General features: G+C 33.3%; 1 pseudogene; it reads right to left on the bottom strand.

Moving 5' to 3' along the window:
* Positions 1-3,208: 3,208 nt before the first annotated feature.
* LOC136275556 (uncharacterized) lies at positions 3,209-3,975 on the bottom strand (annotated as a pseudogene).
* Between the last annotated feature and the right edge of the window lie 6,419 nt (positions 3,976-10,394).

Below are 10,394 nucleotides of genomic sequence, written 5' to 3'. Positions count from 1 at the left end.
AGAGGATGCCTATAACTTTAATCTTGATTTTAGTCATCATTGCTTATTTGCTGTTTATCTATGACGTCACCTAAATGACATAATTCCTGCAAATTTGCAAACAAATGAAAATATTCTCATTTTTGCTCTATATTTTGCTTTCGGAAGTATAGAGCGCAGGTTTGCTCAAGTGCGATTTTAACATATGTTTTTCTTCAGAGAGTTATACACATTATACTAAAAAATAGTACTTGAGCAAACCTGCGCTCGATATTTCCCAGTCATGTTTTGCTACAAAACATCAATTTATCAAAATAATGCAATCTTCATGACGTCATTTCTACATTATGACGTCACTGTGGTTATAACCTTTTACACCTTTATTTCCAATATGATTTTAACTATCTTTCACCTTAGTTTTATAGCTTTTTCTAAAACTTTGATTTTGGGGGCAAAAAATACATAAAACCGCACACATAGTCCTTTGATTCAGAATTATTTAAAATTAAAATGCCTCGTTTTTAGGAATTGCTTTCCGTATTTGTTTAATTGTCTTAATTCATCAGCGTAGTCCAAAGTAAAAAAAATGTATATATTTCAGTGACAATATAGTGATGTACAGAAAGGTTCTGTTATTTTTAAAAAAGCAATTTCAAACTAATGCAAAATAATAAATGTGTTATTGTCGATATCACCTTTAAAAGTATGCAAATTTACACTGACCACATTCATCGGATATTTTTTTTTGAAAAACGTCTTAAATATGCTATGAAAAACCATTTTCAAAAAAAAAATATTACCCAATTAATTTGCATTACATTGCACATCATATGGAAGTCTATTGGCGAAGCATGTGTCTTTAAGATATTGAAAAACAAAATTCATTTTAATTTATAGGTGAATATATATGCATAAATTCTTTTTCTATCCAGATATTATAGTCTATTCCAAGTTAATGCTCCATCACTTTTTGATGATTTTTAATTGAAAATACACATATCTGTGAAAGTTTACTTTCAAAGTTATTATGAAGTATGTAGTTAACTAGTTTAAAATGATCCAAAATTGTTCATCATATATAAAAATTCTTAAAAGTGCAATGTAATTACCTCCTAGTTTCATTGGGTAGTATTTCCAGTTGTCTTCATACTCTTGTCTAAATACGTTGACCTGGGTTAAGTAGAACTTCAGTAGTTTACAAGTCGTTGAATTACTATTATATAGTACCCCCACACACAGTGGCTTTCTTGTGTTACATTCCAGTGTACATAGAATTACGGAAGGTAAAATCAGCGAGTCGATGTAATACTCGTCTGATCTTGGGAGAACTCGATAAAACCTTGCATCTTCTGAAAAGTTCATATGAATAACAGTCGTCTGACTTTTAACATAAAACTTCGCAGTATTATAAACTATGATCCAGAAAAATAATTGAAACGCAAAGACAAACATTTCAGTGTTTCTTTACTCGGAAAATGACTTACTGGAAAGTCAGCAAATACAAAATATCAATGATATAGGCAGCTGTTAAAGTAACCATACTGTGCCAACGCAAATAATTAAATTTTCATTACATATTGGTTAAAGCTTTTTTACGCACTTCAATCGCAATTTCGAAAACATTTTAGTAAATTACAAAATAAACAAGGCTATGGTATATTAAACGTTGTTATTGCCTCTGCTCATGCTAAAAAGTGATTGTCTCCAAAAAAAAATTTTCAGAGTACTATTACCAGTCGCGTCGAAGACGATGAAAAATTGATGTGTAGGATGGTAAATCAAAACAATACGTCATCAATATCGCTGTCAGTTGTAAATTTTTCATGAGTGAAATCTCGCAAATTCCTTTATGCCATAACAATATTTTCTTTGAATGTGAATTTTTTAATCCTTTTGATGGAAAAGTAGATTCGTTATCCAAATTCATATATTTACATTCCACATATTTTTTGCACGTGTAGTTATGGTAAGCTACTGCAGTTATAACGCTGTAACACGCAGGGTACTGAAAGGTTAAAATGACGAGATTATACGATAACGTCGTAAACGTTGAACGCTTTAAAATGCAATGCCACAAGCCATTATCAAACTTTACGTTTGTGACTGTTACAGTGGCTCTTCCATTTATATGAACTTACCCTTAGGATAAAATAGGATTTTTAAGGTATATATCACATTTGCAGACAGGAGAAGAAGTTAAATCAAAGTACTGAAGTACTGACGGGAGTTGATTTTATCGATTATCATTTATAATAAAATCAACTTATCTTGCATGGCAATTAGTTTCTAGTCTGTATTTGAATTACGCACTTTATTATAATATGAACTTTTTTTACTTTTCCGACAAGAATTTCTAGAAACCCTATATGAATCATGTTGTGTAATTATTAAAGATATATTTTAAACTATGTATTAGTAATCAAAGCAGTTCTAAAAATTGTATGGATCCAAGCACTGTTGATATCGAACTCTTAGTCTCGTTCAACAAGACGCTCGGCTGTCTCCGTTAATCCCAGGCAAGCAAGAGAGCCTCTCTGCTTGTCGGAGATTTACGGAGACAGCCGAGCGTTTGGTTGATATATTAAACTCTGGCGTAAGAATACATGAGACTGTAAAAATATCTAAATTGTTCGTATTATGTAAAATTAGATTATTTACAAAGTGTTTATTTGTAAGTTTCCTTGAAAAACAATGCTTCGAATTCAGCATACATTACATTAGTGATGAGCAATCGGACCAAAAATCATAATCGATTATCGGTAATAATCGGATATACATAATCGATTATAATCGGAATTATTAAGTAACTTAATATAAGGGGCATTTTTTCCTCACAAAAGATAATGTTCACATTTAAACATACGAACAATGCATGAGTTATTTGTTTCTTTGAATAAGGTAAACAAATCAAATTTCAAATAATAAGATTTATTTTTATATGAATGAATGCTCAACAGTCAACAATAAAATCATAAATATAAATCAGGTTCCTCATACAAGAGTACAAAGGGAGACATGTATTTGACTAGATGCAGTATATACTGACCACTATTGACTAGAATAAACTTTCATAAAACTACAAAAAAATTACAATTGACAAACTTTAGAACTTACAGTAAAAACTGCAACAATTGTCAAACTCAAACAATATCCTTATTTACTAGAAGTCTAGAAAAGTGTCAGACTGTCAGTATTACCAATTTACCAATACTTAATATTTTTTTTTTTTTTAATATTTTCTGTTGAGAAACACAAGCAGATCTACATTATTGGGAATCAATCTACATCTTTTTTTGTTTACAAGATTTCCGCACAAACTGAATACACGTTCTGATGATACAGAAGAGGCTGGTACTGACAAATATTTTCTAGCCATATTTTTGATTAATGGATAAAATTGTTCATGGGATCTCCACCATTCCAAAACAGTGAGGTTCCTATCTTTCTCCAAAATTTTGCAGCCTAGATACCTTTGAAATTCAATTTCTATAGCTTTTTCCTCATTAGGCTTGGATTCTCCATGCATAAAATATCTGATAGCCAGTCTTCAGTATCTGCTGACTTCAACTTTTTGATTTGAGGTTCCTCTGGCTCCGTTTCCCCTTCAGCTGTGGGTTTTGGTTCTAGTTCTGCCTGTTCTGGTATTGTTGGTAGTGGAGGTTCTGCATCTGTTCTATTTTGATTGTCCTCTGGTTCCATCTTAATCTTTATCCCATCCTTAAAACAGATTTGTAATTCTTCCCGAAGATAACTATGGGCTTGTTCTCTCAACTCTGGGACAAAGTTCAAGTCTTTAGTAAATGGGTTCATAAGACATCCCATTAATGCGATTTTCTTTGTGACTGCTCTTTTGTTGAGCTCAACTTGCATCTTCTCCTTTACTCTTCTGATAATTGGTTCAACATCATCTTTGGGTTCAATGATTTTTAACAGTTTCACCACTATTGGTAAAACTTTGTGCATAGTAGGTGGCTTAACAATTGGTTGAGAGGACATTATTTGTTCATCAGTTTATTAATAAAAAATCACTGCTGCTTATAAACAATGTGGCCGGATAGCGTTGACTAAGAAATCAACAGGCCAGGTCGCCAGCGGGTATTTGAAGGTGTGGGAACGTCACGTCGGCTCAGCTGATGCGAATAGTGCACAACTTCAGACTATAGACTACCTATCTTGAAAATTTCAGTCATATCTTTGATAGTTACTGAGATCAGCTCTGCACAAAATAGGTCATAAAAGTATACAAAATGGCCGATAAATCGGTACCGGAAGTGCTGACAGGAATAATCTAAAAAATATATGAAGTTTACATCAAGTCTCATCTTCTGTCAAAAAAAAGGTCGAAATCGGTCGAATAGTTTTCGAGAAATCGCGTGCAATAAATTTGTGGAAAAAATAATAATAATAACTAGATACGATCTCCTTACGAGTAACGAGTAGGTCTTCCGTTCAATTTTTTAAACGTTACCATTAAAATATCAATGAAATTTCAGAATTTCCACTCAACCCCTCTCTTTCAGATAATGTTTACGATTGTCAATATCCTTTCAAATGTTTGACAAAGAGTTTTGCTTTTTCACATACAGCACATTAAAGATTTAAGATTTTAGTCCCCTAAAATCCCTAATGACGTCATCAGTGGGTGTGGCAATGGGTTTTACAAACTAATATTGTTACGATCAACAACTTTGCTTCTATAATGCTTTACAAAATCTTGTTCGTTTTTAAGGTACGTGTAAGAGACGAGTCTCTTGGCCCCTAATTTAAGGGGCCAGCCCCTTTCCCTAGAGTTCATTCAAAAGGTCCCATGAATACAAACATTTTTTGTTCTTACAACCATCTAAAATTGTTTTTCATTTTTGAGATACAAATGTTTGAATATTTTAGGGGCCAGCCCTGTAGATCCCTAATGGGGACAGACATTGGTGTTTTGATATTGGAATCGATTTAAATCATAAATGCAGACATTTTCTCTTCTACAATGCTTAACAAAATATGTCTCCTTTTCTAGATATAGTGCGTCAAAGTTTAAGTACTTTGGCCCCTAATTATCACTTATTACGCAATAAATGGGCGTGGCATTGATTTTTTTCTGATAGATATTGTTACGATCAACAACTTTGCTTCTATAATGCATTATACAATCTTTTTTTGTTTTTAAGTTATTTGTAATAGGGTTTACGAGTCTCTTGGCCCCTAATTAAAGGAGCCAGCCCCTTTTTCTTGATTTTTTTGAAAAGTTCTGAAGAATACAAACTTTTTTTGTTCTTACACCCATCTAAAATTGTTGTTCATTTTTGAGATACAAATGTTTGAATATTTTAGGGGCCAGCCCTGTAGATCCCTAATGGGGACAGACATTGGTGTTTTGATATTGGAATCGATTTAAATCATAAATGCAGACATTTTCTCTTCTACAATGCTTAACAAAATATGTCTCCTTTTCTAGATATAGTGCGTCAAAGTTTAAGTACTTTGGCCCCTAATTATCACTTATTACGCAATAAATGGGCGTGGCATTGATTTTTTTCTGATAGATATTGTTACGATCAACAACTTTGCTTCTATAATGCATTATACAATCTTTTTTTGTTTTTAAGTTATTTGTAATAGGGTTTACGAGTCTCTTGGCCCCTAATTAAAGGAGCCAGCCCCTTTTTCTTGATTTCTTTGAAAAGTTCTGAAGAATACAAACCTTTTTTGTTCTTACACCCATCTAAAATTGTTGTTCATTTTTGAGATACAAATGTTTGAATATTTTAGGGGCCAGCCCTGTAGATCCCTAATGGGGACAGACAATGGTGTTTTGATATTGGAATCGATTTAAATCATAAATGCAGACATTTTCTCTTCTATGATGTCTAACAAAATATGTCTACTTCTCTAGATATATTGCGTCAAAATTTAAGTACTTTGGCCCCTAAATATCCCTTATTACGTAAAAGATGGGCGTGGCAATGATTTTTTTCTAATAGATATTGGTCTTATCTACAACTTTGCTTCTATAATATCTTTATCGTTTTTAAGTTATTTGTTATAGAGTTTACGAGTCCCTTGGCCCCTAATTGAAGGAGCCAGTCCCTTTTTCTTGATTTTGTTGGAAAGAACTTTTGATTATCTACTACTTTTGTTATATATGTCTAAACAAAATATCAACTGCTAAAAAGATACAGATCAAAACGTAAGACAATTTTGAATGAAAATTCGTACCCAACTTTCGTGCTTAGGCGAGCTCCAAGAAATGGCGCAACAGGCAATAAACACCTACATGCTGCACAACTTCACACTATAGTCTACCTATCCTGAAAATTTCATATTCATATCTCTAATGGTTTCCGAGTTTATAGCTGCACAAAATGGGTTGTCAAAAATTACAAATTGGCCGATAATTCGGTACCGGAAGTGACTACGAAAAAAAAATAAAGATGTATTAAATTTAGAACACCCCCAAACATCTGTGAAAAAAATGGTCGAAATCTGTCGAATAGATTTCGAGAAATCTCGTGCAATAAATTTGGAAAAAAAACAAAACTAGATACGGTCTCGTTACGAGTAAGTCTTCCGTTTAATTTTTTAAACGATACCATTAAAATATCAATGAAATTTCAGAATTTCCACTCAACCCCTCCCTTTCAGATAATGTATACGATTGTCAATATCCTTTCAAATGCTTGACAAAGTGTTTTGCTTTTTCAAATACAGAACATTAAAGATTTAAGATTTTAGTCCCCTAAAATCCCTAATTACGCCATCAATGGGTGTGGCAATAAGTTTTTCAAACTGATATTGTTACGATCAACAACTTTGTTCCATAATGCATTACATAAATCTTTATCGTTTTAACGTTATCTGTAATAGAGTTTACGAGTGTCTTGGCCCCTAAATAAAAGGGCCAGCCCCTTTTACTTGAGTTCATTTGAAAGGTCTTACGAATACTAACATTTTTTGTTCTTACACCTATCATAAATTGTTGATCATTTTTGAGATACAAATGATTGAATATTTTAGGGGCCAGCCCTATAGATCCCTAATGGGGACAGACATTGGTGTTTTGATTAGTGGAATTGATCAGAATCATCAATACAGACATTTTCTCGTCTACAATGCTTAACAAAATATGTCTCCTTCTCTAGATAAATTGCGTTAAATTTTAAGTACTTTGGCCCCTAAAATTCCTAATTACATAATAAATGGGCTTGGCAATGATTTTTTCTAATAGGTATTGGTAATATCTACAACTCTGCTTCTATAATGCATTACAATATCTTTATTGTTTTCAAGTTATTTGTAATAGAGTTTACGAGTGTTTTGGCCCCTAATTTATGAAGTAATTGTCAATGTTAAACATAACAAATGATTTTTTGTAATTATCTATGATTCTTCACAGGGAGAATAACTAATTGTAAAAAATACATGCATTACACACATTTTATTAGCCATTCTATTGTGATATAGGGCCTTTTAATATTACAGAAATATTTTGAGGCTTATTTTACCGGGTATTTTACCCGGGGCTGCTACATATACTTTGTAGCAGTTAAATCCTGCGTACCAGCAACCGAGCGAGTTTTCCAAAAACATCTAATACAACCCAAGTGCAGACGATTCAACCGCCTATTACGACCATGTACCAACGTCGCTGCTTTTCGAGTTTTGGACATCCCAGGACTTGCAAGGACATACTCTACGCCTGGATTCCTTCCAGCATGTTACAAGAGCGGGATTACGTCATCCTGCGAACACTTGTTCTCGTTCTGTGTGTTTCGTATGTGGATTTCTTTGCCATTATGCTAATATGTTCTTCTAAGCGACCGATTTATTGCATTCGAATCCTATGAAAATTTTCCTGGTGTGGCGTCCGACGACAAAGGTTCGTTTTAAATATGGTTCAGCCCAGAATGCCGTGTTGCAGTTTTGGACCTCCGCAATGTAGAATACATTTTGCATATTCCGGGCAAGACCTGAGCAAACAACGCTGAGATACAGACCGCACATTCCCTACAAATCATTCCGATGATATTCTAGACGAGGACGTTTCATTTTTCGAAGCGCGAGGGAATTATCATCGAGTGAAATTTGAGTTACTGTTATCTATTCATAAATGTACCTATCCCTTTGTACAATTTTTGACAATAATTTACTCCAGTTATAACTGCTTAATTATATTTTTATTAACACTTACACCTCACCTTTGATTTAATTAACTCACTCATGTTGAAGTTTTACTCTATGACATATGTCGCTCGTGCTTAAGTGCTAATTTCTATTGTTTTCAATTCTTATTTATATTGTGTTATACACCATTGTCGGGAGAGAGGAATTAGGTTTCGGATTGTTCTGGTGTAGTTGTTGGATTCCAAGAAATCACCCATACCGACCTAAAGTTCAAATAAAGTGCTTTTTACCATCTAAAGCATTTTAGTTTTATTGTCGCCGGATATATAAAAACACCTTTTTTTCCCCGGTGATAGTTCCCCCAGATCCCGTGGTTCCCCCAGATCCAGTTCCCAGGACAGCTTTTGACCCCACCTGCCCATCTTATGAACATGTAAGAGTGATGATTGATCCCAGTAGTGATTGGGATGGGTGTTACGCACTTCCTTGTGTTGTTGGTAGTCCCGCGAGTTGGTGTGGACGGAGCCGGCCCACTAGTGAGTGTGGGCCGAGTCCCTTCAAAGAAAACGGAGGGGATTGTAGTGTTTGTCGACTCATTCCGAGTACGACTGGCATACCATGGCATACCATGACGAGCTGTGACGTCACCTGGCGGGAGCCCGTGTTGAAACCCCATCAATTTACTGAAAGCGACAACAGCCACAGCGAGTTCGGGGCAACCCACTTAGTTATTGTAATACCAGTGTGTAATAAACACTATAATGATATGGCCATTCAACTAAATAAATACGTGTTATTGTAAAGTCAACAATTTATAAATATTCAGATCATTTCAACTTAGGGAGAGATACGTACTTAGTTGAAAGTTTAAATAAGTTGAAACGACAGAAACACTTCTTTCGTATACCGATTGCAATTATCGCGGTTAAAACTTCGTAATAATACCTACGGCTATGGGCATTAATTCATGGTACGAATTACTAAATGAAACTTATCAGTACCATTGTTAACTTTTATGTAGTTGTTTTTTTATTTTATTCCCAGCCTTACTTCAGAGAATTCTACTAACAGGGATATTCCTAATTCATATAAATACGAAATCTTTGGAATTTAGTTAATGCCTTCTGACTTATAATCGGCTTAGCTATAGCGTGGCATATTCTATATAACGTCAAGGCGGTATCAGCCCTCTTTACAACACGTAAACTATTGACAAAGGAAAAATATCTTGCCATTATTTGTCTTAAAATGATTAAAATAATGTTTTAAAGAGATATTTATTATACTCATTCACAAATTTGTTGATTTTCTGTCACATGATTAACGTGTAAAATACCTTTTCCCAGAGGTATTAATAATTTGTAGTACTGTGTCAATGGTACGAGTTTCTTATTGTTGCGTGATTTTATCTTTGTTAACTTCTTCGTAGTTTATTCGCTTTTTTTCATATTAAAGGAAAATGCATTACATTTAAGTTTTTAAAACTGAACTATTTAGTTGTTAATTGACATATCAAATATCAGAACAATATATCAAGTTTACACTATTTTATTGTAATGCGTGTTTTATACATTTTACGTATGAAAGTACAAATTACTATATTTATTTGTAACTGAAGATTGTTAAATCCTATCTAAGGTGGAATAACACACTTGGAAGAAGTCACAAATTATCTGGAAGTATTTTAATAATGAGAGATATAATGATAAATAAACTATACATATGCCAAATAAAGGAAGAATTTGCAGTTTGGGGATTAAAAAAAATGAACATCTAAAATAATTATTTCAGTAAGTAACAATAAAAGCCCAAAGAAAAAGAAAAGGGGAAAGAAAAAAGAAGAGAAAAGAGGGGAAAAGGAAGAAAGAAGAAAAGGATAAAAAGAAAAAGGGAAAAGGAGAGAAAATGGAAAGAAAGAGAAAGGGGGAAGAAAAAGGAGGAGAAGAGGAAGGGAAAAAGAAAGAAAAAAAGGGAGGAAAGAAAAAGGGAAGACAGAAAAAGGAGAAAAAGAAAAGAGAAAAAGAAGGGGAAAAGAGAAAAAAGGTGAAAGAGGGAAAAGGGGAAAGAAAAAGGGGGAGAAAGGGAAGGAAAGAGGAAGAAAAAAAAGAAAGAGAAGAAAAAGAAAGATAAAAAAAAAGAGGAAAGAGAAAAAAAAATTCCTGAATGCTTTTGACAAAAACTATAACTATATCTATAACTATAGAAAAAAAATTGAAGTTTTAAAATAAGTCAAAATGAAGCAGAATTGCATTCAAATGAATTATTTACAGTCAAAACTTTCAAAATGTAAAAGTAAATAA

The sequence above is a fragment of the Magallana gigas genome, chromosome 1, assembly GCF_963853765.1.
Source record: "Magallana gigas chromosome 1, xbMagGiga1.1, whole genome shotgun sequence".
In the NCBI taxonomy this organism is placed as follows: Eukaryota; Metazoa; Mollusca; class Bivalvia; order Ostreida; family Ostreidae; genus Magallana; species Magallana gigas.
This window is presented reverse-complemented; position numbering and strand designations above follow the sequence as displayed.